Source organism: Ambystoma mexicanum, chromosome 11, assembly GCF_040938575.1.
Source record: "Ambystoma mexicanum isolate Mex_15411 chromosome 11, UKY_AmexF1_1, whole genome shotgun sequence".
NCBI classification, from domain to species: domain Eukaryota; kingdom Metazoa; phylum Chordata; class Amphibia; order Caudata; family Ambystomatidae; genus Ambystoma; species Ambystoma mexicanum.
The window spans coordinates 1,414,055,741-1,414,081,589 of record NC_090934.1 but is presented as its reverse complement, the minus strand read 5'-3'; the positions used below and the strand labels follow the sequence as shown (position 1 = coordinate 1,414,081,589).

At 49.7% G+C, this 25,849-nt stretch overlaps 1 protein-coding gene across 2 annotated transcripts in view; it reads left to right on the top strand.

Annotated features, from left to right (window-relative positions):
* ARRDC4 (arrestin domain containing 4) overlaps nt 1-25,849 on the top strand; it is a 204,741-nt gene that overhangs the window by 66,032 nt on the left and 112,860 nt on the right. The window contains exons 1-2 of one of the 2 annotated variants that reach the window (XR_011279849.1): nt 13,735-15,933; nt 23,817-23,876. The exons of the other annotated variant lie outside the window; for it this stretch is intronic. The gene's annotated coding sequence lies outside the window, so the exon portion shown is untranslated. Of the gene's footprint in view, nt 1-13,734; nt 15,934-23,816; nt 23,877-25,849 lie in introns of those variants that run through there. 2 annotated transcript variants of the gene reach the window in all.

The following is a 25,849-nucleotide window of genomic DNA, read 5'->3' as shown; positions in this document are numbered from 1 at the left end:
CCCATCCTCTTCTGCAAAGTCCAGTCCATGTCCAGAGTTAGGGGAGGCCTGTCTATTGTCCCTCAGTCTCAAGGTTCCATGTGTTTCCCCATGGTGGGGAACGTGGTACATTCAGGTAAGTTCTTGATAAACACAAACACATTTTACCATACATAAATGTGCTTTTAAAACCCCTTTGTGTTTTGTCTTTTTTTATATACTTATTTATGACCCGCCTAGAAAGGGAAGAGCTGTATCCCTTTAAGGAATAAAAATACCAAGAGAAGAAATAAAACCGTGGAAGCCTGACAGGAAAGTAAAAACCAGGGGTAAAAGAATAGGTGAATTAATCTGAAGTTGTGGGATAGCGACAAAGGGGGGAAAGCCATACCCCTTTTAAAGAGAGAAAATGTAGACCACCAAATATAGAAAGGAGTACTCTAGGAGAGAGTGATCTTCTTGGGAAAGATTGAAACATTTTATTACTTATTGACTGTGCCAAATGGATGGATTGAAAGAAACCAGAAGAAACATAAGGGATCGGAGAACCCCTCTGTCCTGGAGGAACATTATTTCCTTTGCTTTTGTGCAGCTTGGAGCTTTGTTTGGTAGTTCAAGAGGAAGCAATACAATTATAGCTCAGAGAAATCCCCATTTTCAGCTTGTTTTTAGTTTAGAATGTAAGGGGCAGTTTAGGATTTTGGACACAGGACTGAAGATGCTTTTACATCCCGACACAGATGTTCTTCGTTTGTTTGAGGCAGGGAAACCCCTCAGAGTTCTGGATAGATAGGATTTCCGCAACCCCTCTTATTGTTTTGACAATAAAACATTATAACCAAAATGTAACATGCCATTGTGTCCGAGTGTTCCTACTGACCCTTTACAGTACCCACTGGATCAGGGGGAAGGAGTGCTGCAGTCGGTTCCTTCTGATCTTCTGGAGAGGCATAGATTTGCCATCTGATTCAAAGGATGCTGGTCACACCTTTTGGTCCTGCCTAAGCAGCAGCCTTTCAAGGACGGGAGGTTCAGTGTTACAGCAGTAGACAAAGTGAGCCTGTAATGGGGTCTGCTTTTATCTGCCTTGGGAATCAGCGAGTGACCACAGCCCTGCCGCACACCAAGCGTAATCCGAACAGAGGTGTGGAAAGCCAATGACAGACCATTCCAGCAAACTCACTCATGCATGCAGGAAGGGCTCTTGTACAATGGAAGTGAATCTACACTACCTTAGACATAAGCACTGGTTTAAGGCCGGCTAGAGCCTCAAATCATAGATGCAGGCATCAATCGGTCCAAGATGACCGCCTCCTCTCACACACACACAGAGGCAAACAAAGACAAAGTCCATTTTGTGAAATGTAAGGGGGGGGGTCAAAAAGGACCCAGTCAGGTAAAATGGATTCCACCAAATGGAGCCATTAAAGAGTTACGACTAGCCTAACCACAAGATCATCGGAGGTACCCACTATGGGATACCTTTCTGACTCGTAAGGCACAGAACAAAAAAACCACCTAGGGTCGGGCTTTTTATTAAGTCCATAAGCCAGAAAAACCTACAGGGGACTACCTCAACAGGTAGAAAATGGTTTGCTATCCAATATGAACCATGGGCTATCTGGTGTTCTGCACCAGGGCTCCACTCATTGTGGATCCCTCATCGAGGATCCCTTTCATTTGCTGCGTTGCCACTGGGGTCTGTAGTGGTAAATTTGATGCGGTCTGTTACCCCATGTACCACAATGCCTTAAGGTTGTTCATTCACTTTGACAATGCACTCCCGTTACCATTGAGAACTGCAGTTCCCAGATGGCTGCATTCTCAATTGGATCTGTTTGAAACTGGACACAAATATCAGAATCTTCAAAACTAGTGCGCTGCTTTGTTCCTGTGCTCTCCTGCAGATCCCGGGTTAACTGTTTTTCTTCTATCAAACTACTTCAGCCTGACCTCCCTGCACAACAGTTATCTTCTTCTCCCCAACACTAAAAAACTATCCTTTGGATCGTTATCATGTTCTGGGTATGTCTCTCAGTGCATGTGATATTGTTGGTCTGTCTGTCTGCACAATTCGTTTTATTCTTGTCTTTTTTGCTTTCATCCTCATTCCGTCCAAGTGGGTTGTTTCTTGAGATTTCTACAATTGTGACTTTTTATTCATTAAAATGAGAGGAGGGTGTGGAGAACAGGATCCTTAAAACATATGCAATGCCCTGCCTACCCATTGAGAGACAGTGGTTTAAGGTCTTGAGAATGATTGCTGCACCTCATGGGTATTCCTTGGAGAATTCACACTCCTTGGCCCAGGTGGGTATTGCAGACTCAGAAAGCGATCTGACACACCAGCAGGAACAATGGAAACCATTGCCATTGGCTAACACCGAAGAATTGTTTTAAGAAATTGAAAGGGTAAGGCAAATCTATATCCAGAATAGTTACCTCTCCTATCACAAGTGGCAGATTAGGAACTATTTCTGCTTGGAGGCTTGCCAGCAGACAAAAGAGCAACCCAACTCTTGGGCAGAGTTTTACCAACTCTCATGAAATTCAGAATCAACAAAGTATTTCATGCTGTTACAGTTCTCTTATACAGTAGTTAAGCATGTTCATGTGAATGATATGTGCACTGAAAGCTTTGGGCAGGACTGCTCTGAAATTTTATCGACTTTGTTTTTGTATCTTTGGGAAAATCAATAAATATACATTCTAAAAAATGTAATAAGAGGAATCTATCCTCTCCTTTTGACATTTGATGTGCTTGACGGACGAGAGATGGATCAATGTGTTCCTGGGGAAGGTTCAGAGGTTTCTCTCTTTCAAATTGCATAGACAGCTGACACATGCTTGGCCTTTTCTTTCCAGAAAACCTGGGCTATGAACATTTTCCCACAAAATAAATTCCATTGTGTACTTTTAGAGGGAAAGATCATTTTAAAATTACCTTTACGAAAGCTGGGTGTTGCTTGAACACAAAGTGCTGAGATTCAAAATATTTTGCTTCCTGCTCCTATCCACCCCTCAAACTTGGATGTTTCAAAAGTCCCAGTGGTGGTGTAGGATCACGGTTGTACTTCGCCCTCATAAAACCTCTGCTCACCAGCTCAAGCACGAACAAGCCCACCTGCCCCTCAAGCCCTTCTTGCTGGAACAGTGAAAAGGGGTCAATTACACAACCTCTCCCACTGTGTCACTTTGTTTGCCATGGCAAGTATTGACATCACTCGGATAATGCCTTTCCCAGCTCTTCGCTGGTACTTTAATGCACACTCGTTTAACATTTTCATTTGGGAATTTTAGCCCTTTGTATCATGTGAAGGATTAGTTTTGTTCTCGTCTCACTAATGTTAAATGGCAGTCTAAAGGGAGTATAGAACCCTTCTGGCACACACTGAAACTGCTTGGAATAGACCACAAAACCTCAAACTTGTCTCGCAGTGGCACATGTCCACATTCATTGATTTGATAGGCCTGAACACTTTGCTGGAAAGGGCCCATGGCATGCAAGTAGCATGGTGTTGTCCTATATCACTCACTCTCATGGCCAGCTAGCCCTTGAATTAGAGTTGATATCACAGTGGTTTCTTGGAGATGGTTAGTGTTTGGTGCTGGGGTGAATGGAAGGAAGAGATTGCAGCAGGAACAATGTTGGCTGGTGTTGCCGGGAGTAGATACTGAGAAGAATTTGCTTCCACTGAAGGTCAGAGACCAGAAAAAATAAAAGGTGGTCATAGTGATTACATTGGTACTTCTAAAATGCTATAAATAGCAAGGGCACAGTTCTCATTACGTTTGCCTATGCACCCTCATCATGAAACAACAAACACCCATTCTGTTTTGGCATAATTGGGCTATTCAGTGAGATTTACCTTAATTCTGTATGCACAGCATGCACAGGAATATGCATTTCCAGTAATAAAACATCAATCAAAAGACAAGCTACAGGGCAACAAAGGAGGCCCGGAGAAGACCACCGCTGTGGGAAAAATTGTCATGTTATAAAATAAATGGCCATTTTCTCCTCCCCACTTTTGCTTTGCCACCATTTTCTATCACTTTTTTCCACACATGTATTATTGCAGAAACGTCAGTCGCAGGGCATGAGGGATTATTACTGGAAATAATTTGGGTGCTATGTGTTCTGGTGGCACTTTATGAGAGCTTGAAAAAGTAATCTCAGATACACTACTCTCCTTGCTACTGGAGTCTTTCCTTTCTAAGTTTAATCACATTGGAATTCCTAATAAATTGAAAGAATTCCTAACTGGAAATCAACCAATGGTGGATTTGAAGGATCACAAAAATAAGCATGTGTTAGACGCTCCTCTGCACATCAGAACACTGCTAGCACCTCCACAACACCTTCCCCGGTTTCCCACACTACTCCTCCCAGGTTTCGAGACTCACGTGATTTGGTTGCCCCAAAGGACCGAAAGCTCCGTACCGGGTACAATTTACGTGCCCCGTTGCAGCCCTTCCTGCATTGGCAGTTGCCATGGAGAGCACACAGCAGAAGGGGCGGCAGAACGCTTCCGCATCGAAAAATCGTCCGCTCGTGATTCAGAGCGATGTTTCCCACGTGACGATGGAAGGCGTCACGTGACCAGGAAGCGTACAGTACATAATGCTTGATGCTCGGAGCACTCACCGCTTCTCAGCTGTCTTTTGACTCTGGCGCTACGTCTGGACTCTGCTCTTCTGTTTACCTTGACTTTGGATCACTCACCTGGACTCCCTCGGATTATCCTTTGTACCTTTGCTTGGAACTGTTGACTCATCGCTCAACCTCGGCCTGTCCCTCAACTGCTTTCGGATCATCCCTTTGAACTTTGTTTGCCTTCACTACGCCATTGCCCTTTGGGGACTCACGCTACGCCTCCAGCCGTTGGTTCGGGTTGGCTGTCCTGTATCCACGTGTGACTCCGGTCCCTGTTGTTCTGGGGACTTCCTTTCATCTGAGTCTCGAACCTCCCTCACTAGGTCTCCCGGGTTTTCCAACCACCGGATAGGTAAGATTATTCAGACCCTGTGATTTTTGTATTTATTGTATTTGCCTGGTACTTAATCCCGTTCTTTCTGCAGCAGCATCGGTGTTCCTGAGGTTCTGTGGATCCGGGAAGCAACATCTCCCACCTGTGGCTCGCACAGCTGGGTTCTTTGGTTCCCCTGTGCGTCACTTGGGGACGGAGGCATCAACGGTCTACACGACACTCAAGTCAGAACAGACTGAGAAGCCGTATAGTCGTGTTGAACAATGCAGGGGTCCACGGAAGAACCCATAGCTGCTTTAGTACAGGCAATTACAATATTAAGGGCAGATATGGCCGCCGCAAACACCGTGATTCACCAAAGGTTAGATTCCATACAGAGTGCCAGCATTCCCTCCCTGCAGACTCTGAATTCGGGGATGCTGCCGCTCCAGCCACGCCTCCTCCAGTGGCAAGTTCCCCAGCCCCAACCCCGGTGGTCCTTCCAGCCCCTTCTCCCCTGGCTGCTCCTGAACGTTACCAAGGTGACCCCAAGAAGTTCAGGACCTTCATCAATCAGTGCAAGTTACTCTTCCTGTGCAGACCTCTGGCCTTCCCCAACTCCACTGCTAAAGCGGCCTTTACCCTGTCTCATCTGGCCGGAACAGCTGCCACTTGGGCTAATCCTTTACTGGAGAACAATAGTCCGGTTCTCTATGATTTTGACCTACTAGTTACCGAGATGTCCCGAGTCTTCGATACCCGACACAAGGCACAATCCAGGGACCTGGAGCTGTTAGAACTAACCCAGGGTAGAGGGACCTTGATAGACTACATCACCCGCTTCAATCCATTGGTCGCCGAGACATCATGGCCAGAAAGCAAGCGGGCGGTTGTCTTCTATAGAGGGTTGAGTAATCCAATGAAGGATGCCTTATCAGTGGTCCCCTCCGTGCCCACTCAGCATCAAGAACTAGTGGATCTTGCCCTGCAGGTAGATGCACGTCGCTCAGAGCGCAGGGCTGAGTTGGGTTTTTCCCACCCTACAGTGGTCAATACTCCCGCCTCCAGCACTGAGGAACCCATGCAAGTGGGAGGGTTATGTAGTCCCATCACGACATCCGATAGAGAACGTAGGAGGGTGGATAATGCATGCTTTTATTGTGGCATCACGGGACACTATGTTAAGGAATGCCCCCGACGTCCCAAGAAGTTCCAGGTTTTTCGGACAGCTCGACCCTAGACCCAGAGACCAGGTCGAGCTTCCAGTCCTCATCTCCGGGTGCCTCTCCTGCTTTTGCTCGTGTTCAGCCCATCTCTGTACAGGCCACTCTTTGTCCCGCTGCGGGTATCTCCCACGCAGTCACAATCATCATCGACTCTGGTGCCACGGGGAACTACGTAGACATTGCCTTAGCCCATTCCCTCAATCTGCCTTTAGTGTTGAAAACTCGACCCGAACCGGTTCAGGCTGTAGACGGCACTGCCCTAGTCTCTGGTCCCCTTAGGCATCAAACTTCCCCCCTCTTATTGACTATACAAGACGTTCACACAGACGCTAAGTTTTGACCTGATTACCACACCCCAGTTCGGTATCATATTAGGGATACCCTGGTTGCGTGAGCACAATCCTCTCATTAATTGGCAAACAGGCACGGTCTTCTTTGAGTCAGATATCTGCCAGAACTATTGTCTCCCAGCCCATCAGGAAGCAGATACCCCATCACGGGCCCTGGGAGCTCTCGCTCATCTCACACTGAATGACGGTGGATCAATGGTTGTGGATTCCCATACTGTTGGAGGGGTGGTTCGCGGAATTCCCCCTGAGTACAAGGCATTCGAATCAGTGTTCGATCGCGGTTCTTCCGAGGTGCTTCCCCCACACCGGCCATATGACTGCCCGATTGAACTAATCCCGGGTTCTGCCGTTCCTTCGGGCAGGATCTATTCCCTGTCCCCCTCGGAAGAACAGGCTCTGAAGCAGTATGTTCAGAACGCCCTATGTCTAGGCCACATCCGCCCCTCTACTTCACCAGCCGCAAGCCCTATTTTCTTCGTTCCCAAGAAAGAGGGGGATCTACGTCCCTGCGTGGATTACCGGCGCCTCAATGCCATCACTAAAAAGGACAGGTATCCAATCCCTTTGATCACCCCCTCCTGGACCGCTTATCCCATGCCTCGGTTTTTACCAAGCTGGACCTTCGGGGCGCGTACAACCTAGTGCGCGTCTGCGAGGGCGATGAGTGGATAACGGCCTTTTGCACCCGTTACGGGTTGTACGAATACCTGGTCATGCCCTTCGGCCTATGCAACGCCCCGGCCACGTTCCAGCGTTTTATGAATGACATATTCAGGGACATTCTGGACGTGTACATGGTTGTTTATTTGGACGACATCCTGATCTTTTTGCGAGATCTTGATGACCACGTGCAGCATGTCCGGGAGGTCTTATCCCGTCTAAGGAAACATTCGCTGTTTGCCAAACCCGAGAAATGTCAGTTCCATAAAACGTCTGTGGAGTTTCTGGGCTTCCACATCACCCCTGGGGCCCTGTCCATGAACGAATCCAAGGTGAGGGCGGTCTTAGAATGGCCGATACCTCAGACGCTTAAGGCCTTGCAGGCCTTTTTGGGTTTCGCCAACTTCTTCAGGCGCTTTATTTCGTCCTTTTCCACAATTGTGGCCCCACTCACGGCTCTGACTAGCCCTCAGGTACACTATCAGTGGCGGAAGGAACATCAGGAATCCTTCGAAGCTCTGAAGACCGCTTTCACCACAGCACCGATCCTTCAGCACCCCAATCCCGAACTCCCATTCATAGTCGAGGCGGACGCTTCTTCCTTTGCCCTCGGTGCGGTGTTGTCTCAGACCTGTCCGACCACAGGCAAGTTGCATCCGGTGGCATACCACTCCCGCAAGTTTTCTAGTACTGAGGCCCATTAAACTGTAACGGAGAAGGAACTTCTGGCTGTCTGGATGCCTTTCGTGTCTGGCGCCATCATCTCCTGGGGGCTAGGCATCCGATCACTGTCTACTCCGATCATCAGAACCTGCAGGACTTGGCCTCCCTGAAGTGCATCAACAGCAGACCGGTCCGGTGGCATCTCTTCTTTTCCGCCTTTGACTTTCACATCACTCATCGTCCTGGGGTCACTCATGGGAAAGCGGATGCCTTGTCACGTTCTCCGGGTGGGGTCTCGTTGCCCACCTTCCCTGATACTGTTCTAGGCAAGAGTCACGTGATCTGTCTCTGTACTCCCTCTCTCTCATTGTTGGATTCCGTGCGAGCATGGACGAGCAGTCACTCTGACCAACTGAGGGATTGGGATCCGGTGTATTGTGACGGCTTGCCTTTCGTGTATGATCGTTTGTGTCTTCCCACGCCCAACACCCGTAACCTGGCCCTTGAATGGTCTCATGATGCCCCCTTTAACGCCCATCCCGGCCAGGAGCGTACCATGGATCTCCTAAAGCGCTGGTGCTGGTGGCCCTCTATGAAGCGCGACGTGGAATGTTATGTCAACTCCTGCTCTGTGTGCGCTCAAGCCAAACACCGAAGGGGCCGCCCAATTGGCCTGCTGCTTCCGCTACCGGTACCCCCAAGACCGTGGCACACACTGACTATGGATTTCGTGACCGATCTCCCCAGGATGCGGGATTTTGATACCATCTGGGTGGTGGTGGATACATTCACCAAAATGGCTCGCTTTGTCCCCTGTAAGGGGATCCCTTCGGCCCCGGTCCTGGCTGACTTGTTTTTCGAATCAGTTTTCTCGTTGTTTGGGCTCCCTTCTGTCCTTATCTCTGACCGAGGGTCGCAATTCACGTCTCGTTTTTGGAGAGCTTTGACTAAGCTGCTTGGCATCGATACCAGGTACTCCTCGGCCCATCACCCCGAGACTGATGGGCAGACTGAAAGGACGAACCAATCTATGGAGCAGTATCTCCGGTGCCTTATCTTACAGCAGCAGTCCTCCTGGTTGAGTGTTTTACGGCTTGCCGAGTTCGCCTATAACAACGCGGCTCACTCTGCTACGGGTCTCTCTCTTTTCTACGCCCTCTATGGCCAACACCCCAAGGTCTTGCCCGTCCCTGACGCTTCTGTCTCTTTGAATCCTGCGGCCACTGCTTGTCTTAGGGATCTGTCTGCTGTTCATGCTCGTACTCTGGTCCACCTTACTGAAGCAAAGGCCTCCATGAAGTCCCATGCTGATGGCAAGCGCTTGGCTGCTCCTCCCCTTGCGGTGGGTTCCCGGTTGTGGTTGTCTTTCCGTCACCTTCGCCTAGTTGGTTGTCGGAAACTTCTGCCTCGCTTTGTTGGGCCGTATGTGATCGCCCAGGTTGTGAATCCAGTGGCTTTTCACCTGGTTCTCCTGAGCTCTTGGCACATCCACCCCGTTTTTCATGTCTCCCTTCTCAAGCCTTGTCCTGATTCCTCCCGTCTCCGTGCCCAGGTGGGCCCGGTGTCCCTGGCCTCCCCTGATGTCTTTGAGGTGTCGGCTATTCTGGGTTCCCGTTGGTTTAGGGGTGGGCTCCAGTATTTGATGGACTGGACGGGTTATGGCCCGGAGGAGCGCTCTTGGGTTTCCGCCCTGGACGTTAACGCTCCTCGGTTGGTGTCCCAGTTCCATCGGGATCACCCGTCCTGCCCGGGGTCGTGGGCCGTTGGGGGTGGGAGGGGGGCTATGTTAGACGCTCCTCTGCACATCAGAACACTGCTAGCACCTCCACAACACCTTCCCCGGTTTCCCACACTACTCCTCCCAGGTTTCGAGACTCACGTGATCTAGTTGCCCCAAAGGACCGAAAGCTCCGTACCGGGTACAATTTACGTGCCCGGTTGCAGCCCTTCCTGCATTGGCAGCTGCCATGGAGAGCACACAGCAGAAGGGGCGGCAGAACGCTTCCGCATCGAACAATCGTCCGCTCACGTGATTCAGAGCGACGTTTCCCATGTGACGATGGAAGGCGTCACGTGACCAGGAAGCGTACAGTACATAACGCCTGATGCTCGGAGCACTCGCCGCTTCTCAGCTGTCTTTTTACTCTGTTTGGCGCTACGTCTGGACTCTGCTCTTCTGTTTACCTTGACTTTGGATCACTCACCTGGACTACCTCGGATAATCCTTTGTACCTTTGCTTGGAACTGTTGACTCATCGCTGAACCTCGGCCTGTCCCTCAACTGCTTTCGGATCATCCCTTTGAACTTTGTTTGCCTTCACTACGCCATTGCCCTTTGGGGACTCACGCTACGCCTCCAGCCCCTGGTTCGGGTTGGCTGTCCTGTATCCACGTGTGACTCCGGTCCCTGTTGTTCTGGGGACTGCCTCTCATCTGAGTCTCGAACCTCCCTCACTAGGTCTCCCGGGTTTTCCAACCACCGTATAGGTAAGATTATTCAGACCCTGTGATTTTTGTATTTATTGTATTTGCCTGGTACTTAATCCCGTTCTTTCTGCAGCAGCATCGGTGTTCCTGAGGTTCTGTGGATCCGGGAAGCAACATCTCCCACCTGTGGCTCGCACAGCTGGGTTCTTTGGTTCCCCTGTGCGTCACTTGGGGACAGAGGCATCAACGGTCTACACGACACTCAAGTCAGAACAGACTGAGAAGCCGTATAGTCGTGTTGAACAATGCAGGGGTCCACGGAAGAACCCATAGCTGCTTTAGTACAGGCAATTACAATATTAAGGGCAGATATGGCCGCCGCAAACACCGTGATTCACCAAAGGTTAGATTCCATACAGAGTGCCAGCATTCCCTCCCTGCAGACTCTGAATTCGGGGATGCTGCCGCTCCAGCCACGCCTCCTCCAGTGGCAAGTTCCCCAGCCCCAACCTCGGTGGTCCTTCCAGCCCCTTCTCCCCTGGCTGCTCCTGAACGTTACCAAGGCGACCCCAAGAAGTTCAGGACCTTCATCAATCAGTGCAAGTTACTCTTCCTGTGCAGACCTCTGGCCTTCCCCAACTCCACTGCTAAAGCGGCCTTTACCCTGTCTCATCTGGCCGGAACAGCTGCCACTTGGGCTAATCCTTTACTGGAGAACAATAGTCCGGTTCTCTATGATTTTGACCTACTAGTTACCGAGATGTCCCGAGTCTTCGATACCCGACACAAGGCACAATCCAGGGACCTGGAGCTGTTAGAACTAACCCAGGGTAGAGGGACCTTGATAGACTACATCACCCGCTTCAATCCATTGGTCGCCGAGACATCATGGCCAGAAAGCAAGCGGGCGGTTGTCTTCTATAGAGGGTTGAGTAATCCAATGAAGGATGCCTTATCAGTGGTCCCCTCCATGCCCACTCAGCATCAAGAACTAGTGGATCTTGCCCTGCAGGTAGATGCACGTCGCTCAGAGCGCAGGGCTGAGTTGGGTTTTTCCCACCCTACAGTGGTCAATACTCCCGCCTCCAGCACTGAGGAACCCATGCAAGTGGGAGGGTTATGTAGTCCCATCACGACATCCGATAGAGAACGTAGGAGGGTGGATAATGCATGCTTTTATTGTGGCATCACGGGACACTATGTTAAGGAATGCCCCCGACGTCCCAAGAAGTTCCAGGTTTTTCGGACAGCTCGACCCTAGACCCAGAGACCAGGTCGAGCTTCCAGTCCTCATCTCCGGGTGCCTCTCCTGCTTTTGCTCGTGTTCAGCCCATCTCTGTACAGGCCACTCTTTGTCCCTCTGCGGGTATCTCCCACGCAGTCACAATCATCATCGACTCTGGTGCCACGGGGAACTACGTAGACATTGCCTTAGCCCATTCCCTCAATCTGCCTTTAGTGTTGAAAACTCGACCCGAACCGGTTCAGGCTGTAGACGGCACTGCCCTAGTCTCTGGTCCCCTTAGGCATCAAACTTCCCCCCTCTTATTGACTATACAAGACGTTCACACAGACGCTAAGTTTTGACCTGATTACCACACCCCAGTTCGGTATCATATTAGGGATACCCTGGTTGCGTGAGCACAATCCTCTCATTAATTGGCAAACAGGCACGGTCTTCTTTGAGTCAGATATCTGCCAGAACTATTGTCTCCCAGCCCATCAGGAAGCAGATACCCCATCACGGGCCCTGGGAGCTCTCGCTCATCTCACACTGAATGACGGTGGATCAATGGTTGTGGATTCCCATACTGTTGGAGGGGTGGTTCGCGGAATTCCCCCTGAGTACAAGGCATTCGAATCAGTGTTCGATCGCGGTTCTTCCGAGGTGCTTCCCCCACACCGGCCATATGACTGCCTGATTGAACTAATCCCGGGTTCTGCCGTTCCTTCGGGCAGGATCTATTCCCTGTCCCCCTCGGAAGAACAGGCTCTGAAGCAGTATGTTCAGAACGCCCTATGTCTAGGCCACATCCGCCCCTCTACTTCACCAGCCGCAAGCCCTATTTTCTTCGTTCCCAAGAAAGAGGGGGATCTACGTCCCTGCGTGGATTACCGGCGCCTCAATGCCATCACTAAAAAGGACAGGTATCCAATCCCTTTGATCACCCCCTCCTGGACCACTTATCCCATGCCTCTGTTTTTACCAAGCTGGACCTTCGGGGCGCGTACAACCTAGTGAGCGTCTGCGAGGGCGATGAGTGGATAACGGCCTTTTGCACCCGTTACGGGTTGTACGAATACCTGGTCATGCCCTTCGGCCTATGCAACGCCCCGGCCACGTTCCAGCGTTTTATGAATGACATATTCAGGTACATTCTGGACGTGTACATGGTTGTTTATTTGGACGACATCCTGATCTTTTTGCGAGATCTTGATGACCACGTGCAGCATGTCCGGGAGGTCTTATCCCGTCTAAGGAAACATTCGCTGTTTGCCAAACCCGAGAAATGTCAGTTCCATAAAACGTCTGTGGAGTTTCTGGGCTTCCACATCACCCCTGGGGCCCTGTCCATGAACGAATCCAAGGTGAGGGCGGTCTTAGAATGGCCGATACCTCAGACGCTTAAGGCCTTGCAGGCCTTTTTGGGTTTCGCCAACTTCTACAGGCGCTTTATTTCGTCCTTTTCCACAATTGTGGCCCCACTCACGGCTCTGACTAGCCCTCAGGTACACTATCAGTGGCGGAAGGAACATCAGGAATCCTTCGAAGCTCTGAAGACCGCTTTCACCACAGCACCGATCCTTCAGCACCCCAATCCCGAACTCCCATTCATAGTCGAGGCGGACGCTTCTTCCTTTGCCCTCGGTGCGGTGTTGTCTCAGACCTGTCCGACCACAGGCAAGTTGCATCCGGTGGCATACCACTCCCGCAAGTTTTCTAGTACTGAGGCCCATTAAACTGTAATGGAGAAGGAACTTCTGGCTGTCTGGATGCCTTTCGTGTCTGGCGCCATCATCTCCTGGGGGCTAGGCATCCGATCACTGTCTACTCCGATCATCAGAACCTGCAGGACTTGGCCTCCCTGAAGTGCATCAACAGCAGACCGGTCCGGTGGCATCTCTTCTTTTCCGCCTTTGACTTTCACATCACTCATCGTCCTGGGGTCACTCATGGGAAAGCGGATGCCTTGTCACGTTCTCCGGGTGGGGTCTCGTTGCCCACCTTCCCTGATACTGTTCTAGGCAAGAGTCACGTGATCTGTCTCTGTACTCCCTCTCTCTCATTGTTGGATTCCGTGCGAGCATGGACGAGCAGTCACTCTGACCAACTGAGGGATTGGGATCCGGTGTATTGTGACGGCTTGCCTTTCGTGTATGATCGTTTGTTTCTTCCCACGCCCAACACCCGTAACCTGGCCCTTGAATGGTCTCATGATGCCCCCTTTAACGCCCATCCTGGCCAGGAGCGTACCATGGATCTCCTAAAACGCTGGTGCTGGTGGCCCTCTATGAAGCGCGACGTGGAATGTTATGTCAACTCCTGCTCTGTGTGCGCTCAAGCCAAACACCGAAGGGGCCGCCCAATTGGCCTGCTGCTTCCGCTACCGGTACCCCCAAGACCGTGGCACACACTGACTATGGATTTCGTGACCGATCTCCCCAGGATGCGGGATTTTGATACCATCTGGGTGGTGGTGGATACATTCACCAAAATGGCTCGCTTTGTCCCCTGTAAGGGGATCCCTTCGGCCCCGGTCCTGGCTGACTTGTTTTTCGAATCAGTTTTCTCGTTGTTTGGGCTCCCTTCTGTCCTTATCTCTGACCGAGGGTCGCAATTCACGTCTCGTTTTTGGAGAGCTTTGACTAAGCTGCTTGGCATCGATACCAGGTACTCCTCGGCCTATCACCCCGAGACTGATGGGCAGACTGAAAGGACGAACCAATCTATGGAGCAGTATCTCCGGTGCCTTATCTTACAGCAGCAGTCCTCCTGGTTGAGTGTTTTACGGCTTGCCGAGTTCGCCTATAACAACGCGGCTCACTCTGCTACGGGTCTCTCTCTTTTCTACGCCCTCTATGGCCAACACCCCAAGGTCTTGCCCGTCCCTGACGCTTCCGTCTCTTTGAATCCTGCGGCCACTGCTTGTCTTAGGGATCTGTCTGCTGTTCATGCTCGTACTCTGGTCCACCTTACTGAAGCAAAGGCCTCCATGAAGTCCCGTGCTGATGGCAAGCGCTTGGCTGCTCCTCCCCTTGCGGTGGGTTCCCGGTTGTGGTTGTCTTTCCGTCACCTTCGCCTAGTTGGTTGTCGGAAACTTCTGCCTCGCTTTGTTGGGCCGTATGTGATCGCCCAGGTTGTGAATCCAGTGGCTTTTCACCTGGTTCTCCTGAGCTCTTGGCACATCCACCCCGTTTTTCATGTCTCCCTTCTCAAGCCTTGTCCTGATTCCTCCCGTCTCCGTGCCCCGGTGGCCCCGGTGTCCCTGGCCTCCCCTGATGTCTTTGAGGTGTCGGCTATTCTGGTTTCCCGTTGGTTTAGGGGTGGGCTCCAGTATTTGGTGGACTGGACGGGTTATGGCCCGGAGGAGCGCTCTTGGGTTTCCACCCTGGACGTTAACGCTCCTCGGTTGGTGTCCCAGTTCCATCGGGATCACCCGTCCTGCCCGGGGTCGTGGGCCGTTGGGGGTGGGAGGGGGGCTATGTTAGACGCTCCTCTGCACATCAGAACACTGCTAGCACCTCCACAACACCTTCCCCGGTTTCCCACACTACTCCTCCCAGGTTTCGAGACTCACGTGATCTAGTTGCCCCAAAGGACCGTAAGCTCCGTACCGGGTACAATTTACGTGCCCGGTTGAAGCCCTTCCTGCATTGGCAGCTGCCATGGAGAGCACACAGCAGAAGGGGCGGCAGAACGCTTCCGCATCGAACAATCGTCCGCTCACGTGATTCAGAGCGACGTTTCCCACGTGACGATGGAAGGCGTCACGTGACCAGGAAGCGTACAGTACATAACGCCTGATGCTCGGAGCACTCGCCGCTTCTCAGCTGTCTTTTGACTCTGTTTGGCGCTACGTCTGGACTCTGCTCTTCTGTTTACCTTGACTTTGGATCACTCACCTGGACTACCTCGGATTATCCTTTGTACCTTTGCTTGGAACTGTTGACTCATCGCTGAACCTCGGCCTGTCCCTCAACTGCTTTCGGATCATCCCTTTGAACTTTGTTTGCCTTCACTACGCCATTGCCCTTTGGGGACTCACGCTACGCCTCCAGCCCTTGGTTCGGGTTGGCTGTCCTGTATCCACGTGTGACTCCGGTCCCTGTTGTTCTGGGGACTGCCTCTCATCTGAGTCTCGAACCTCCCTCACTAGGTCTCCCGGGTTTTCCAACCACCGGATAGGTAAGATTATTCAGACCCTGTGATTTTTGTATTTATTGTATTTGCCTGGTACTTAATCCCATTCTTTCTGCAGCAGCATCGGTGTTCCTGAGGTTCCATGGATCCGGGAAGCAACATCTCCCACCTGTGGCTCCAAAGGTCGCACAACAGGGTTCTTTGGTTCCCCTGTGCGTCACTTGGGGACGGAGGCATCAACGGTCTACACGACACTCAAGTCAGAACAGCATGAAGGATTTAATACCACCAAAAAGGTACTTTCAATTACCTTGATCCACTGTTGTGGTAGTAAGGAAGTAAGGAATATGCAAGTTACTAAAAATATATTAGATCAAACCGAACCGTCGACTACAACCATGTGTTACAAACACTAATGTGGATCTTTTATGTGTTCCTTTGGCTCTGCAAAATGGGCTCAAAATTGTTAATGATTTAGAGGAAAATACGGCTCAGTGTATGGAGGTGTCTAAGTTAAGTGCGATAGACGAGGAGACTGGTGGAACTGGTCGAGAATTATTTCTCTGTGAACTCAGGAAGTGAGGAAAACATGACCTACAAAAGGCAAACCCAAACAGGAATGTGTGGGGGTAAGAATAAAAAAAAAAAATCCTCTTGAAATACTACTAATCGTTCCTCTCGTAAGAGGCAGCCCACAGTAATTCCACCACTGAGTACTGCTCAGCAAAAAAAAACAACAATGGGCTAAACTGCTAATAAGGAAATGGGAGATATTAATAGAGTAGAAACAGCCTCTGTGGTTTCTGCTCAAAGTGATCATGTGAACATTTTAAATACAAATCAGACAGAATCACAGGCTGTTCAAACTGATGCATCCCTATGGGCCATTGGGACAACAATGGGCCTCATTACGACCCAGGCGCTAATGGGTTAACGGTGCCGTAAAAGGCTGCGGCGCCGTTAACCTATTAGCGCCTAATTACGAGGTCCCTTTGCGGGACCCGACCTTAACGGCTGGTGTAGACCAGCCGTTAAAGTAGGGACCCGCAAAGGGACCTTGGTGCTAATTACGGTGCCGCAATTTGCAGCACCGAACTTAGCGCCTTCCCCATTCCCATTGAGCCCTATGGGTCATAAATGGGAATGGGGAAGGGCCATGGAGGAAGGGGGAATTACTGCCCCGCCAAACTTGTAATGGGGTGGTAATTCCCCCTTTCTCCATGGCGGAGTCGGTAAGTTACCGGCATGGACCATGGTGCTAATAGCACCATGGTCGCCAGGGTCGTAATGAGGTCCAATGTCTTTTGTGGTGGACCTGTTAAGGGGTCCACCGTAGATCAACGCAACTGGAAGCAGTGTAGGAACAGACCTATGTATTATGGTCACTTTATGCCTAAACCCGGCGCTTGCAGTTTTGACTGTGCTGCAATCGAGTGATCGAGTCTAGCCTAAAAGTGCACCCCAGAACAATTTGTGGTCTGTAACCTACCAGCATATTGAAGGGCTCAAAGGATTCTGAACTCTATCAAGGGTTGAAAGGGGATTGTCAGGGAAATAAGGCAGGGGCTAATTTTAATTGCAAGTTTATTGCCTGACAATAGGGATGTGTTGGTAATGTGAGAAATCTGAAGGTGTCTCACCCGCTAGTCCCCGGGGATCTGTCAACCAGGTGGCCAGGACATGGCCATCGCTTTTGGATCCAGTTCCTGGGGGTGCACTAATGCAAGAGGATCACCTGGAAGAGGGGTCTTCTGGGAGTGGAAGTGGAATACCGGAGGGTGAAACGCAGTATCCCCTTCCCTGTAACACCTTTTCCCCATCCTACCAGGTAGAATACCTAGAAATTCAACCCCCCCGACCCCTCTTTCCCGACACAAACACTTTTGCACGGACAGCCCACCATAAGCGACAACAGATTAACACCAGAGCCGTATACCTGAGATGTCCCAGCACAATGGTCAGGCAATTACGAATTATTACACGCACTGGACTTCATCACACTTGCCCACACGGATAAAAGGCGAGCATGAAAGCACACTCTGAGCGAGGCAAAACACACGAGGAAACAGCAGTTCCAAGATAACATTTCTTCATCACCTCTGCGTGGGAGCAACATCTTTTACCATGCTCCTGCTATCTCTGCACTGCTAGCAGGACTTTTCCCTCTCTGGTCCCTGTTGGCTTAATGAAATCATTGAATGCAGCACGATTGCACCGTTTTATGGTGTAATTTCGACTTTTTATCATCGGATGGATTCTGTTTACTGAAAGGCGTACCATGGCAACACGCTTAGTTTAGAAAGGATCAGATTCCTTTTTTAATTGCTTGGTCCTTTGATTCCTGCCCCTGCAAGATGGACGCTCCCCTGCAAACCCTTTGAGCACCCTCGTGGCCTGCCTGCTCCCCTCCCCATGGTTGGCTATGCTATATTATCCAACCACCAGATCCGGGAGGCGAGAACTGACCCTTAAAACGAAGACCCGCAATGAAGGCCCTGTCTGCTACCTGGACGTCCTGTATGGTCCTACTTTCACCCCTCTACAGCTAAATGGGACTGGCGCGATCTCCTTGGTGGAGCATGAGCTATTGTACATTGTCCTTTCAGTGACCATGGGTTAGTTGTCTCCCTCATCTGTTCCTCCCTAACCTTCCATCTTCGCTCTCCTCCCCCTGACTATCACTGTTTCTGACCTTGTGGTCTGTACTGTTTTTGCAACTTGTTGCTAATTCGAATTTTGCTGTGGCCTTGTGGTCTGTAATGTTTTGCATTCACTACTAATTCAACTTTTGCTGTGCCCTTGCGGTCTGTGCTGTCTTGCAACTTGCTGCTAATTCGAATCGTGCTGTGCCCTTGTGGCTGTATTGCATGTTTTGTTTTTGATTGTGCCCAGTGACCGCATTTTGCCACTCTATCCTGCTGTTCCAATCCTACTCCCTCACCCCCCCTCTCTTCTTCACCCTCCTCCACATCACCAATGGCTCTCTCCATTTCTCCTATCTTCTCTAATTGTTTCTCCATTCACTATCCTAATCACCTCACTAAGTCTAGTAGGAAGAAGTTTAAAAATGATATCTTGGTCTCTAACCCAGGTCTCCCTATTGCTGACCCCTATACCAGCGCATCCTCTGGATAAAGTCTTTCCGTCATCCTCTTTGTCATTCGTTCGCAAGACCTTTGGACTCCTCATATGATCTCTGTGCTCTCTCCTTTCTCTTCCTCACCCATTAATGGTGGCACCCGGTGGGAGGCCCTCTTGGACCCCTCACACTCCTCCAAGGAAATAATTAATGTCTGCCAGAATGGCACTCTCCTGGTCCAAGGCCCTCAGGCCAACCTCCTCCTCTTTGATAGATGCTTCCCTCGCCTCATCAACTCCCCTCCTTCTCCTGCTGTGCCCTCTCTTACCTCGCCGGCTTCCTTGCATCCCACCTCTGCCTCATCCTCTGCTTCCTCATCCTCTTCTCCCTCCTCTGGCCCTTCTCGGGCTCCTCCGACACCTCCGGAGTGCGTACTTCTGGTTTGTACCCCTCCAGAGGGTGTACCTCTGGTTTGTACCCCTCCCCGGAAGTCTTTCAAGGCTGGCAACCTTCTCCATATTGCCACTCTCAACTCACGCTCGGCTGTCAAACACTCCTCTGAGATCTGCCACCTCCTGGAAGAACTCTATCTCGATGTCCTCGGTCTCACTGAGACATGGTTCACGGCCAGTTCTGGCACAAACTTTGACACTCTCCTCCCTGATGGCTACAAGATCCTCTCTGCGCCCAGACCCAAACATTCCAGTGGGGGTGTAGCCTTGATCTTCCCTGAGTGGATTCCTGCATCTGTGATTCCCACGCAGGACTATTCCTCCTTCGAGTGTCTTGTCTGTAGGCTCTCTCTCTCTCGGCTGCTCTCTGACCATTGCTACTTTCAATCGGCCACCTGGTCACACCACTTCCTTCTTCTCTGAGTGGGCTGACCTCTCCTCCTCCCTCCTGACCTCAACCACTCAACAACTCCTCCTCCTTGGAGACCTCAATATCCACCTGAATGCTTCCTGTCCCTCTTCCGCACTCTTTCAGGACCTCTGTGACTCTCACTTTCTATTCTTCCCTCTGGCCTGACTCACTCTGCAGGGCACACTGACGTTCTCATCTCCTCTGACCTGCCCCTCTCTAACCCTCTCACCACTCACTCCTCTCTCCTGGAGTGATCAATTTCTTCTCTCCTCCCATCTCTCCCTCTCTACCCCCCAGGCCAAGCCTGCTCCAGCACTTCCACCAACCTTGTTGGTCATCCGGCCAATGAAGCTTGTGTCAGTTAAGGCTTTGACCGCCACTTTCTCTCCCCCCGCCACCCCTGGCTAACTCTCATCCTGACACTACCCTTTCCATGCTCCACTCTGTTATCTCTGACACACTTGATGTCCTTGCCTCTGTTATGAGAATCAGCTTGAAGTCCAAAGCCAAGTGCAACTGTGGGTACGACTCTGACCTAGTCACCCTTAAAAGTGTGAGTGGAAATGGCAGGCATCTTGTGCATCCTCTGACAAACTGGCCTGCCGCCTGCTCCAAAGGCAATACAGGCTCTCTATCAGCAGTAAGAACAGAGCCCACATCCAATCCTGCGTCTCTGCGGCATCTAACTACTCGGCCAAACTCTTTAAAATCTGCAAGGAGCTGGCCAATTCTGCTCCAGCAGTCTCTACTTCTCCTGTCCCCTCCCAGGTCCTCTGCACAGTTCTGGCCTCTCATTTCATCTCTAAAACGCAGGACATCCTATCCACCCTCTTGTCCTCTCCAGCCCCTCCCTCTTCTCCCTCCGCCACCTCATGGCCCCCTGCAGCTGCCTGTCCTCCCTCCTTCCTTTCCTTTCTTCTGTTCGTCCCTGACCAGATTTCCAGACAAGTCCAATCTATGAAAGTCTAGTCAAAACAGGTTCTTCCCTGTTCATCCAAAACCACCAAGGCCCATGTAGATACCCTTGCTCCTGCCCTGTCTGACTTCTGCAACCACTCCTTCGCCTCTGGAGCCTTCCCTTCCCCTCTGAAGCACTATCTTGTGCACCCTTTCCTCAAGAAACCAACGGCCGACCCCTCCCTTCTGGCTACCTATCGCCCAATCTCTATCAATCCTTTCCTGGGCAAGCTCCTGAAAAAGCTGGCCATCTGCCAGCGTAATCTTTTTACCGATTCTGTTGGCTGTCTCCATGACTATCAATCTGGCTTCAGAGCAGCCAGAAGCAAGGAAACTGCTCTCCTGAACATCCGTGAAAACCTGCTCTTCACCCTGGATTCTAAGATCCCTTCTGTCCTCATCCTACGTGATCTCTCCTCTCCCTTTTGACTCGGTCAACCATGCCATCCTGCTCAACTGACTCTGTGACAAACTGGGTATCACTGATCAGGAACTGGCCTGGCTGGCCTCCTTCCTTTCTTACCGCCCCTCCCAGATCCAACTTGGGTCCTTCCTTTCCTCTATCTCACTCTCTACCTGTGGTGTTCCCCAAGGCTCTAACCTCTCTCCCTGGCTTTTCAAACAATATCTGGCACCCCTTGCCCAGCACATTGCTGCTCTCTGCTCTAATTTACAGTGCTATGCGGATGACACTCAGCTCATTTTCAGGCTCCCCTCTGCCACCTCCTCTCCCATCTCTGACTGTTTGTCGGCTATCCAGGAGTGGTGTGCCGCCAATTACCTCTGCCTGAATGCAGTAAGACTGAGAGCCTCCTCATTGGCACACCCACTCCTTCCTTTCCTTTAACTCTCTGGCCGGCCTCCCTTGGCCCTCTCCCTGCACCCACATCTGAAGCTAAGAACCTTGGGGTCATTTTCAATTCCACGCTTTCTTTTTCTCCACCCATCTCCGACATCTCTAAAAAGTCAAACTATCAACTGCACCTCCTCAGAGGTATTCTTCCTTTCCTCTCCCTTCCCTAAAGCTCACTGTCTCTAGAGCTCTGGTTCTTTCTAGGCTGGACTACTGAAACAGCCTATTTCTAATTATTCCTGCCTCTACTCTCCGCCTTTTGCAACGCATCCAGAAGACCGCGAGACTTGTCCTTGGCCTCAAGCCCACGGATCGTATCTCGCCAGCCCTGAAATCTCATCAGCCGCTTCTCTAAGCAACGAGTAGGGGATAGATCTCTTTCCTCGTCTAGGACCTCCCTCTGGAACATCCTCTCCGTCTCTCTGAAACTTGAGGAGATCCATCTTCTTGTCTGGAAATACCTCAAGACCTTCCTCTTTGCCTCTGCCTTTGCTCTTCCTCTCCCCTGCAGAGATCTCTGTGCTTCGCACATGGCTACCCTCCGATTTCAGGCCCGGGTCACTGCCTACCCTGCCGCACACTTGCTCTGCCTCCTGGAAACCCTTGCAGTTGGGCCTGTATCTGCAACCCTACAGTCCCCTTCTTGCCCTTATCTTACACCCGTTGTCTGCACCTTACTCTCTCACTTACCACCTGCTGGCAGCACTGTTTGTTGTTATTGTTGATGTTTTGATCACGTGTTCTGCACTTTCCACCCCCCTCTTCCCCATTGCACTTTTCCTCCTCCCTTCTCCCCTGTACTTGCACGTTCTCAATGTCATGGGGCCTAGTAAGATTGTTTTTTTGTCCTGCCTTGTTCCCCACCCCTGCCTCGTCATGCTCTGAAACACTTGTGTATGGGCGCAATATAAATAAAATATCATATCATAATACAAGGAGACAGACAGCGAGACCAGAGAGAGTTGCAAGGAGGGACGTGCTCGTGACCTCCAAAGACCGTTATTTTCGTGAGCCTTGGAAATTAAGAAACCGAAGACCAGGAACTAAAGCTGGTCAGACCTACACAGTGTGTCACAGGTACCCAGGTCTCTCCCACGTCGATAACCAAGGCGGGGAGGAGCGATTGGTGCTGTGGTACTGTCCTTGGCTCCTACAACAAAGCAGCATCAGAAAAGACAGCACAGCCGGTGAGTCAGAGAGACTGATGCCAAACCAGCTTGTGTTTTGAACCAATTTTGCAAACTGCAACATTGTATAAAGAGAACGGCGTGTGAGGTGTTTGTGATGAGTGACGCGCAAATCAGTGGAAGCCAAAGAAGTTGAACTTTATAATTGAACTTTGGGAGGCCAAGGAAAGATAACATGCGCAGAGTGGTCCGGTGCCAGGTGGGTGCTCATTCGAGTCCCTGTTAAGTATCCAAATGATGCTGAGTGTGAGAAAAGGAATACTGAGATCAAAGTTGTCATGCAACGGGTCAAGTTAACCCTGTGCACATTTGAAAGTCTTTGATAGTTTAAAGTACATCACAATTGGCCTGAGCCCGGCCGAGGGGAATCCAGGGTGAACTGTGAGTCACCTGAGAAAGAATTATCTGAACATAGTTTGAAAGGGATCTGAGCCCGGAAGAGGGGAATCAAGGGTGAACATCCAAATTGAATACTGGAAAAGGAAAAGAAGGTTTTTGTATACCAGGCCCTCTGAGTCAAGAGACTTGCAAGAAGTAAAGGGGCTTGGACACACAAGGTCCTGAACTGTGAAAATGAAACTATGCTTGTGTCAAAGAAAACGAGAGTGTGTGCTTTGCTCGAGTAAACCGCCTTGTCCTGTGCTGAAAACATGGGGAAGGAAGGCCAACGACCCGAATATCCTGACTTATCATTTTGTGAACACTTCTTTCTTTTACATGAACATCACCCTACATTATTTCTAAATTAGTGGTAAGGATTGGCAATAGGTTTGTTTGTATTTGACAAGACTTCACTAGGACTGCATTATTATTATTTGATGGTCGTAGCTTCCTCCAGCTGCAGATTTAGGTTTAGATAGGCGTATATCTCACCCTTTTGAAAGTTCAACAAACACCCTTGAACTGTGGTCACTTGTGTCTGTCTTACTGTTGATACCATGCCTTCCTTACATTAAATAGAACACCCATCGTGCATCTATTAGGTGAAGTGCCTAATATACATGCAATATCCTTGAGGGACATCGATAGAGTTGATTTTGTAGACCTGCATAGAACAGACCTTAGTGTTTTCTTTCTTAACTCTAAAACAATGCTCAATGTTATCCTTGGGGAGGGTGCAGTCTTTGAGGCAAACATGGTTTGATTTGTTTGCTCATGTTGAATCTGTGTATGATTCTAATGTGAACATATTTTCAGGGGGGACTGACCCATTGCCATGTGCAATTCTTGTCTCAACAGGTTTCGGTGGGATAAAGGGAAGAGAGGTTACCTTTGGAAAGGCGAAGGCTATACATTCAGGTAATACCCAAGATTGGTCTTGGCTGTCAGGTGCACTTGGCCAGTCAAGGCAAGGAGAATATAAGAATATACGTAACTACAGTATCACCTTGGATTTAGGTGCCTCCCTCAAATTATTATCCTGGAACACCAGAGGCCACAGGAATGTATTTACAAATTCGGTCTTGGTACATTTTTGAAAAGCTATAATTTTACTTGATTTCGAGAGACCTGGTTAATGGAACATCCTTCTTTTGATGGCTACATATCACACTCTCAGGAAGCATATAAAGGCCTGTTGGGTAGACCTTCGGGTGGACTCCTGACTTTGATTCAATCCTGTGTTGGGTTGGAGGTAGTAGTAATGAGGGAGATTGGTAAGGGCTTGCTAGCCACACACGTTAAGCTGAACAAGGGCAGGACAGGTGATCAATATCTACTGGAATGAAGGGGTTGGTGCTTTATAGCATATTTTGGCAAACATGTCCTCTTATGTGAGGGATTGGTGTAGTAAAGTGAAAGGGGGACATCCTGTGGTAGTGAGCAACGTAAATGCCTGGATGATAATGTGGTTGCTCTGTTGAAGAAAATAAAATCCGCACAATTGTGGATGTTTTTGGTTGAAGGCCCTACAGGGGTTGGGACTGCAATTGTTAAATGGGTAAATCCCAAGTGACATACCTTCTAAACCAACCAAGGACAAATGGTAAATCTTGTTCATCCATAGAGAACACATTTGTGGGGAATTGGCTACATTTTTGATGTTGTAGTTTCTACGTATCTGAGACAAAATGGAGTGACCATGGTGTGTTGACTGCAATGTTTAATCTGAGGCCGGCCTTCGGTGACCTGACAGGTCAGAGGGATCTATTAGTGAACACGGCTGGAAACTGCATTAGCTGGAATCCCAAGAACATTAAATTAGTGAATGAGTCACTTGAGGTATGTATAAGTGAAAGCTCCTTCTTATGGAAACTTGATACATTCTCGGCTGATCTTTTTGAACCTTTTGTCAGTGATTTGATAAACCAATCAGTGGGTAGTAGATTGACTCGAAGACAGACTAGGCGAAAGAATAAGCATTCATATGACGCTGTGCTTGTTGAAAAGAAATGAGCATTAAGAGCCCAGATTAAATCTATAATAAATAGGGAACACAGGGGACATTGCAGCATTTGTCCTTGAAATTAAGGAGACTTAAGCATGTTCTAAAAATTGGATGAAGGGACACAAACTGCTCATGTTGGAGAAGCACCAGAAAAAGTGCTTGAATTCCTAAAAAATAAGAAATCGTGTGAGTTCTGAGAAACTGTTAATGAGGATTCATGCACACAGTTTGAAAATAGGTTCGATGCAGTCTCAGAATTGGACTGGGTGTTGCATTTCTAGAAAGCATTTGCAGATGATAACCAGGTGAATATACTTGGTTCCCTTTTTCGAGCTACAGGTAGATGGTTCCTGTAAGTTGCCTTTCAGTAACATTCTATTGAAGCCATCGGGAATATGATTAGTTTGCCAAGAGCACCGGGGCCTAATAGGCTTTCCAATGCCTTGTTTAAAAACAATTGGAGAAGTTGGTTGATTATCCTGGATCTGCTCTTTAAACATATATTGGAAAGTAACTCTTTTCTTGAGTCTTGTAAAGTGGTGCATATTGTGCCGATTTTACAAAAAGGGTGTGAGAAGCCATATGGGAAATTATCGACCCATCTCTCTACTCACTGCTGAAAGCAAGGTGTTTGCAACCTTGCTGTTTGAAAATCTGGAGACCTGGGCCCTCAATGCAGGAATTCTTCAAAGGTGACATACAGGATTTCATAAGCACATCAGTAATTATTTGAACTGAGTTATTTTAATGAGCGTACAAACCTTGGTGTGGTTGAAAAAATATGAGACTATTCACAGCTACGATTGACCTGTCTGCTGCCTTTGATGCAGTGAACAGGATTAAATTGGAGAGATGGGGAATCCTGCACAGGCTTTTGGTGGCAATA